The sequence below is a fragment of the Lycium barbarum genome, chromosome 12, assembly GCF_019175385.1.
Source record: "Lycium barbarum isolate Lr01 chromosome 12, ASM1917538v2, whole genome shotgun sequence".
Taxonomy (NCBI): domain Eukaryota; kingdom Viridiplantae; phylum Streptophyta; class Magnoliopsida; order Solanales; family Solanaceae; genus Lycium; species Lycium barbarum.
The window spans coordinates 88256856-88265535 of NC_083348.1; the positions used below are offsets into that span (position 1 = coordinate 88256856).

At 36.2% G+C, this 8680-nt stretch overlaps 1 pseudogene; it reads left to right on the forward strand.

Annotated features, from left to right (window-relative positions):
* The first annotated feature begins 485 nt into the window (after positions 1–485).
* On the forward strand, positions 486–6721 carry LOC132623429 (cysteine-rich receptor-like protein kinase 44; annotated as a pseudogene).
* Positions 6722–8680: the final 1959 nt, after the last annotated feature.

Sequence of the window (8680 nt, forward strand, 5' to 3'; positions counted from 1 at the left end):
TTTTTTTATATCTAATATAATTTAATTTTATACTTTCAGTTTTTCTTTAATAACATACTTTTATAGTCACATTAATTTTATAGCATGTTTAAGATCGTTGATCGTAAAAGATTATTTTTTTCTTTCTTTAAATGTTGCATCCAATCCAACAGAGTGTTAATTCTAGGCTAAGGCCTCTGGGGTACGCAGCTAGCCTTAAAATATTAATGTCCTTATCTTCCTTGATTTCATGTATCAGAAATTGTACACTTTTTTCTGGTTACTCAACTGTAGTCCACTACACCCTTTCAAATTTCAATACGTTTTCTCTAACTCTATTTACTTTTCAAGCTCTTGCAGATCTCGGTCCTATATAAACAAATTACTTGGTACGATGACACATTCAGCACTGAATTTACTATAAAAATCCCTGTCACTTGTAACTAGCCATTCTATATATTTTATTTTCTTCTATATATTGAGCATCTTAAACAGCCGTAATTACCATGGCTATTCAGAAGTGGCAGCTCTTTCTGTTCTTGCATATACATCTTCATGGTCTCATCCTAGCACAGCTGCCTCATTTAGTATACAGTGTCTGTGGTGAAAATGGTAACTATACTGAAAATAGTGCATACCAGAAAAATCTTAACTCGCTCCTCTCTTCCCTTTCCTCAAATATGGATAAATATGGTTTCTATAATGCTTCCATTGGTCAAAACTCCGACATGGTCAGTGCTATTGTGCTATGTAGAGGAGAAGTGGAGGTACAAAAATGTCGCAGTTGTGTCAATAATGTTGCTCAAAAGCTTGTACAATTATGTCCTAACCAAAGAGAAGCTTTTGGTGGCTATGATGACTGTATGTTACAGTACTCTGATCGATCCATTTTGGACACTACATCAGGTTCTACTCAATATCACTTGTGCAATCTTGGCCAGAATGCCTCAAAACCTGAGGAATTTAAGCAGGAAGTATTTAAATTATTGGATAGTTTACAAGGCCGTGCTATACATGGTGGTCCCCTTCGAAAATATGCTAGTGTACTCCTGATTTAGCTCCTCAGAATTGCTTCGATTGTCTAACTAATGCTATGCGTAAGCATCCCTGCAATGGAAAGAGGGTGGCAGAATAGTACGCCCTAGGTGCAACTTCCATTATGAAAGTTACAGTTTCTTCGAGGATGTGGCATTGGAAGCTCCGCCACCTGCAGGTGAATACATTTTTATTGTTCTTCTGCTCGTCCCAACTTGATCAATGTCCAATTTTGATGTGACTGTTGAAAACATAATTAAGTAAATAAAAGCCCACCTTTTCAAATTGTCTAAGTTCCCAGATGAGATAGTAACACAATTTCAAAATGGTAATCGGTAGAGGAGAGCACAGCAAACAAGGTTCTAGATTCAAATTTCACTGTCACCAGCTATCAAGAAGAATTACTGCGTGTTTGGCTCATAATAAAGAACCAGGCTCACACTTAAGGAGGTCTGTTGAAGACATTAACTAAAGAAAAGTGCTGCACCATGTATAGCGGATCACACAATTCAACATGACCACAAATTTTGACTTGTGTTAAGGAAGAGCATACTATATTATAGGAGCAATTATATTTGTGATATTTAATAAGTAGGAACAGTTTCTTAAATACCCTGAAAAGGGCAGTAAGATAAGTGAATTAGAAATTGGAAGATAAAAATAAAACAGTTCCTATAGGGAGGGATGATAAAATAGCTCCAAAGGGGAAGGATGATAAAACAGTACGAACAATCATCATTATCATTGTGCCAACTGTTACAATTTTTATTCTTATTATTTGTATTTCTGTCATCCTGATGAGGAGGCGTAAAAGGAAGCCGGTGAAAGGAATTCAGAGTAAGCTTAAACTATAAACAAACAATAATTAAGGAAAGTTGAATTCTTATGACCATCTTTCACTAATTTGTTGTATGCTATTACTACTATGTTTGTGAAGTACACATGGGGAAGATATTAGCACCGCAGAATCCTTGCAATATGATTTTTTACAATTAGAGCAGCAACAGATAACTTCTCAAATGCTAATAAGTTGGGACAATGCGGATTTGGTCCTGTGTACATGGTGATAATATTAGGTTTACTTATTTTTGCATGAGTTTAACTTTTACAACGTAAAAATCTTTACACTATCTGTTAGAACCCGTATTTTTGTACAGTGGAATAATTCGGATTTATTTATGATAAGCTAAGGACAAAATTTTTTCGGGATACAAAGTCGGGATTCTTAACCTTCGATTTTATTTTGAGATATAAGTTGTGCATGAATTTATTGATATGGGACAATTAGGAAAACTTTGGGACCAAAAGGTGATAAATTGGAAGTGGAAAATCATCCACAAATTCCATGTGGACCGAGCATAGTGGATTGTGGTGCCCACACAATTTGTGTCATCTTTTGAGTGGAACAACTCTTTAATGTGGGCCAAGGGACAATTGTGCAATTCATTAAGTGATAAAAAGATGACCACAATTCATTTACTTCATTCTCCACTTGAACAAAAAAAAAAAAAAAAAAAGAAGCTCCCTCCATTGAAGCTCACGGACAAGAAGGCCAAAAATCATCCCCTCTTTTTAGCTCCTCTAAAATTATTCCATTGATGTAAACTCACTATATTGAGGTCCCTAAGTAGCGTGGAAGCATCGTTGGAGCGATCAACTCATTATTTTCATCTTTTGGAAACCCTAGGCTATTGGAAAGTTGAAGAAGGAAGGTAAGCATTCATTATGTTCTTGTGTTATGAAGGTTATATTCATGTTGTAGTATCTTATAGTGGTTGCAAATCATGAAATATAGTATGATTGGAAGTGGGTTGTGTGATGGGTGTGCTAGCCGTGTAAATGGGTATTGTGATTGGGTTGTTGAATAAATTCCTTGTAGCATGTTAAATTGTTGTAGTGTGTAGGATGGCTAAGAATCATCAATATATGTATATGTGTAGTGATAGATGAATATGGGTCATGCTATATGCCAAAGAACACACTAATGTCGCTTAGCGTTTTAATGGTTGTTGTGATGACTTCTAGTTTAGAAATGAAAGTTTAATGTCCCAAAGTGATATGGTGAATTGTTGCGGGCTGTTTTGAGGCTGGTCGTGCATTTGACATGAATTGTACATTTTATGAAAATGACATCGTTATATTGTGGATTGTGACGCAAAAAAAAAAATGGAAAAAAATTGTGGGTTGTTGGAATTATTATGTGAATTGTTTAGAATGTTCTTGAATGTTGTTAGTATGGGTTTGGGTTAATAATCAAATGTACGAACGATATTGTGGCTTTAAAGTAAGCCATGGAATTGAATAATTGGGAAGTTGTCGAATGGCGTAAAAAGAGCTACCATTATTATTTTGCTTTTCGGATTGGTTGTCAATGTTACTAGGTTGGTTATTGTGGTTGTTGTTGTTGATTTTGAGCGAGTTAAATTCTCGGGGTAGCCTATTTACAGGGGAAATGCTGCCCGAATTTCTATAGAATTAAGGGCGAAATTGGAATTTAATGCCCAAAAAGTCTTTAGCTAATGTTTGGCATTTTATGGCTTGTTTATAGATCGTGGGCAGCCCGAATCATAGGCTGGATTTGGCTTGAGTTTGGATCGTATTGGAGAGCGTTTGAGGTATGTAAAGTAATCTTCCTTCTTCGGCATGCCTTAGTTAAAATAGGCTATGATATAAGCCTCGAGGAAACTCTATTCTCACAATCCGAGCATGTTTATGAATCGCATTTGTTCTTTGGCATCCTTGCCTTGTCATGGCAAAACATTGATCCTTATGTTCTTGGAATCCATAATTTGTAAAGATTATATGAAAGCTGATTTTTGTTTTAAAGTTCATTCTTTAGCGATTCCAAAACTTCAAACGCTCATAATTTCCTCAGAAAAGCTCGGATTGCTTTGAAATTTTCGTAGGAGTTTGTATGATATAAAATGAGTATGTTTTTCATAGGCGGGCTCAGTTCGGGCCTATACTCGTCCGTGGGTCCCGCGACGCCCTTTAGGTAATTTCGGTAACTTTGGGAAGAAAATGTTGTAATTATTGTTCCGATTTCAAATATGACTATTTTACTTATCTTTTGGATTTATGATGATGATTTTATGCATATGATTCCTCACTACTCCGCTCGTGCCCTATGATATCGTTCGCCGGTTCCCGGGCCGGTTCTGTTGTCGTGCGCTTTGTGATACATTCCGGTGTTATGCTGTGATTATGGTTCACCGTGCTCCTCGCTCGAGGGCCGGGTTCCACTTATGTTTGGCGTTATGCTGTGTTTGGCGTTATGCTGTGTTGTGATGTGTGACGGGGATTCGGAGATTTGAAACTTTCTGGTGTTATGCTGTGTTGTGGCGCCATCGACAGGCGGGCGACCACATTTTCCTGTGCCCTATGCATAATTTATACTTTGGAAATAAACATTTTGATATTTTTTTTATATGTATTATTTTCTATATATCTGATTCGATTATTGTTCAGATTTATTTCCGTACCTTCTGCTTTGCATACTCAGTACATATTTCGTACTGACCCCCTTCTCCGGGGGCTGCGTTTCATGCCCGCAGGTACGGACGCACAGCCTGGTGATCCACCTGTTTAGGACACCCTTTCTGCTATTCGGAGTGCTCCTCTCTTTCCGGAGCTTATACTTTTGGTATATATATTTTTATTAGTGCATTTGTATATATTCGTTCATGGGTACGGCGGGGCCCTGTCCCGTCATATGATTCTGTCGGTCTGTTTAGAGGTCTGTGGACATGTTTGTGGGTTAGGGTCTTTCTGTATGGATGTATGTACATGTCGTTTGGGCCATCCCATACGCCGAGGCGGCCGGTCCGCATATGTTGTTTGGGCGATCCTATACGCCGAGGCGGCCGGTCCGCATATGTTTATATATTGCTTGGTTAGCCCTGTGTGGCTTTTGTTGGTATTTTCTGCGTGCAGGGTATATTGGATAGTCCGTAAAACAAAGGAAACTCTGCCGAAATTTTTCTGGAAATTACATAAATTTGAAATAAAGCCTTGTCGGCTTCCGCCATATACTAGAATGAGTTGATAGAATTTGAGATAATATTTGATAGATGGGTTCGGGTGCCCAGATCGGGCACTAGTCACGGCCTACGGGGTTGGGTCGTGACACTATCAGTATATATAATTAATCATTCTTCCGATATGTGCTCGTCTACTTCAGGGTATACTTCCAAATAGGAAAAAAGTAGCAGTGAAAAGATTGACTGCAAATTCAGGCCAAGGTAATCTAGAATTCAAAAACGAGATTTTGTTGGTTGCTAGGCTTGAACACAGGAATTTGGTTAGGTTACACAGATTTTGCCTAGATCAAACAGAGAAACTTCTTATCTATGAATTTGTTCCAAATGCAAGCCTTGATCACTTTATATTTGGTATGTATTGCTTGACTTCAAATCTTTTAGTTGCCCTGAATCATGATCTTCTACACCGTCTACAAAAATTGAACTATTTATAAAATATGGAGCTTATTAGTCATTTCGTTTGTCCAATGGAACGCAGATCCGCTTAAACGTAGGCATATGCATTGGGAAAGACGATCCAAAATTATACGAGGCATTGCTAGGGCAATTCTTTATCTTCATGAGGATTCTAGACTTAGGATCATTCATCGTGATCTCAAAGCTAGTAATGTTCTATTTGATGCAGAAATAAATCCTAAAATCTCAGATTTTAGCATGGCCAGGCTATTTACAATGGATGAAACTCAAGGCAGCACAAATAGAATTGTTGGGAACTAGTAAGTTCAACAATTCTCACTAGATAGACTGTTATTTTTCATAACTACCTAATTTGCAGTATAAATTGCACCACAATGTTTTATTACTTCCCAAGTTCATTGAAAAATGTCTAAGTTCATTAGTGAGACATACAACTCTGACTTTTAACATTAAGTAGTTCCCTGTTTTGACAACTTATTTAGTTTTGCTGATCCCACTGCTTGGACTACTAAACCACCGAATTAAAAAATTTAGCTTTTTACCTTAGTCTGTTGATGAGAAAAGCGAAATACATATGTTCAACAAAAGCTTTAGCAATTGAATCATATCTAAGTTGCGGAATGTTATGTAATTTTTGTTTTGGTTTGCAGTGGATATATGGCACCAGAGTATGCAATGAAGGGAAAATTCCCTGTCAAATCAGATGGAGAATATGTGGGAAACCTTCTGAGCTATGTAAGTAGTAACCAATCCGATTAATCAACTATACCTTTCAAATTTCAAATTCATCGGGTTCAGGTGCTTATAAATTATTTTACTTTAAAATTAAAATGTCACAGGCTTGGAGGAACTGGCGTGAAGGAACAACTTCAAATTTCATAGATCCCATATTGAGGGGACGCTCAGGAATGGTTGGTGACATAATAAGATGCATCCACATAGCTTTATTGTGTGTTCAAGAAAATGCGGCTGATAGACCAACATTGGCTGTAGTAGTTCTCATGTTCAGTAGTCTCTCTCTTAGTCTTTCGGTTCCTTCAAGGCCTGCATATTACATGCACAATGATGTTAGCCCAAAGATTACACCTATTCAAGATTACAATTCAAGATCAATGCCAGAATCTAATCAACTAGCCAAAAATAAATCTAGGTGTTTATCACAAAATGAGATGTCCGTAACTGAGTTATATCCTAGATAATAGACTTGGATATAATTGCCCTTTTCTCAATGTCAGTTATTTGTTATGTTATTTCTTCGAACATTCATTAGTTTGAGATTGAGAATGATCGATTGATTGATGATTTAAGGATTCAATTTGGGGATATTCACAGAGATCGATAAACGCAATTACACTTCTAATTACAAAAGAACACGTTACTATTTCATTTTCAAAACATAGTAACAAAAGTTTCACATTATATGTACAACTTCCAACAAAACTTACAAAATTAGGTGTTTTTGGAGATTTTCATGTTACTAATCGCATGCTTTATTCCTCCTTTTTTTTTTTAAATCTTCTCTCTCAGTTTTTTCAAGCACACCTCTAATGACTTCCTCAACTTGTTCTCCCTAATTTGTTGAATAGTTGAAGATAGATTTGAAGAACCATCATTAAAGACCCATTTGAAGCTTCAGTTTGAATATGAAATTCTTTAGTAGTTATCTTTTGAATCGGTGTGGTTGGAATTAGTGGGAAACATTTGGACGAAATTATATACAAATTTTGGGAAAGATTGGAGGCAATTTAGAATGGTTTGGACTCTCAGTGTTGGAAAACATATTCACTGTGACGTTGTATGTCACGTCACACATGTATATCACTTATATGTCATATATAATACAAATGCACATGACAAACAAGATAGACAGCAGGGATACTAGTTACGTAGTTATACTCAAGACATACACCGCCAAGGCGCCAACTGCACCTGAGGTTTGCCCAAACCCACGTCTAATCTCCATGGAATCGCCCCAAATTTGAGATATAAGGTTGATAACGTCAAAATCCACTCCTCAAAGAGAAAGTGTACAGATTCGTCGCAATAATTTACCCAACTATGAGTCAGGGTCGAATCCACAGGGAACAATATAAAGGTGATTTAAGCAAGTAAGGAATTATCGCTTTCTAAGCTAAGCCAAACACTTGATAATATTTTGGTTTTTGATTTAAAAACTAACAAAGCTAAACTAATCTAGAAAGCAAGTAAAATGATCAATGGCCACAAGCATGGATATTAGAAACTAACGATCCAATATATTTTATGATTTTACAACTAAAAGCGAGCTTATGTTAATAGATAATGATTTCTAAAATCTCATTGAAAGTCTTCCAATCAAATCAATGAATTTCATTCTAAGCTTTTCCAAGCCTTAGAGTGTGACATCAAGCGCAACCAATTGAATCTCAAGTAACTTTCCTATTCCTAGCTCAAGTTATTAGATGAGGGTTATGCCCCAAATTCTTGTTAATTAATCTTTCCCAACTAGATTTCCTCATCCGAGCTCAATCAAAGTAAATGGGCGAGTCTTAGGGTTAGTTACTCCCTTAAGAATCATTCAAAACGAGATTAATTAAAGAAACAATGATCCACTTCATTAGATATAAGCATCATTCAATACATAGGCATAACAAGAGTTTGATCCAAAACTTTAGCAAGGTATATTTTCATAAACAAGTTTCAAGTAATAGAATAAAATACAACACACTTAAATATGTAATACAAAGCAAGGAATTGAAGAAAAGGTTAATAAATTTATCATTAAAGAGCTTCAATCTTCTCCTCCAAAGGGTTAAGAAATTCTGCCAGTTTTTGCAAAACTGTCCAGTTTGGCCTCTTTTTTACTTTATTTTCACTTGGCTTCTTCCGGTGCTCTTCTCAATCATATAAACCTATAAAAAGGAAGTAAACGACATTAAATGCACTATTTTCTCAATCAAAACATAGCAACAATCTAAGATTAAAGAAGAAATAATTTAGTATATTACCAACTTATCAAACCCCCAAACTTAAACTACTGCTTGTCCTCAAGCAAATCAAATTACAATTTCCTTCAGAGGACTCCATTCAAAAGTGCACCAACATCATACCAAGTCAAAAAGGTCCACTTTAAGCACAAAAACAAGATTGGTACAAATAATTAGGCTACATGCATGTGAAACTTCAACCAAATAACTCCCTCATTTCAAAATACAATTTCAGAATGTAAT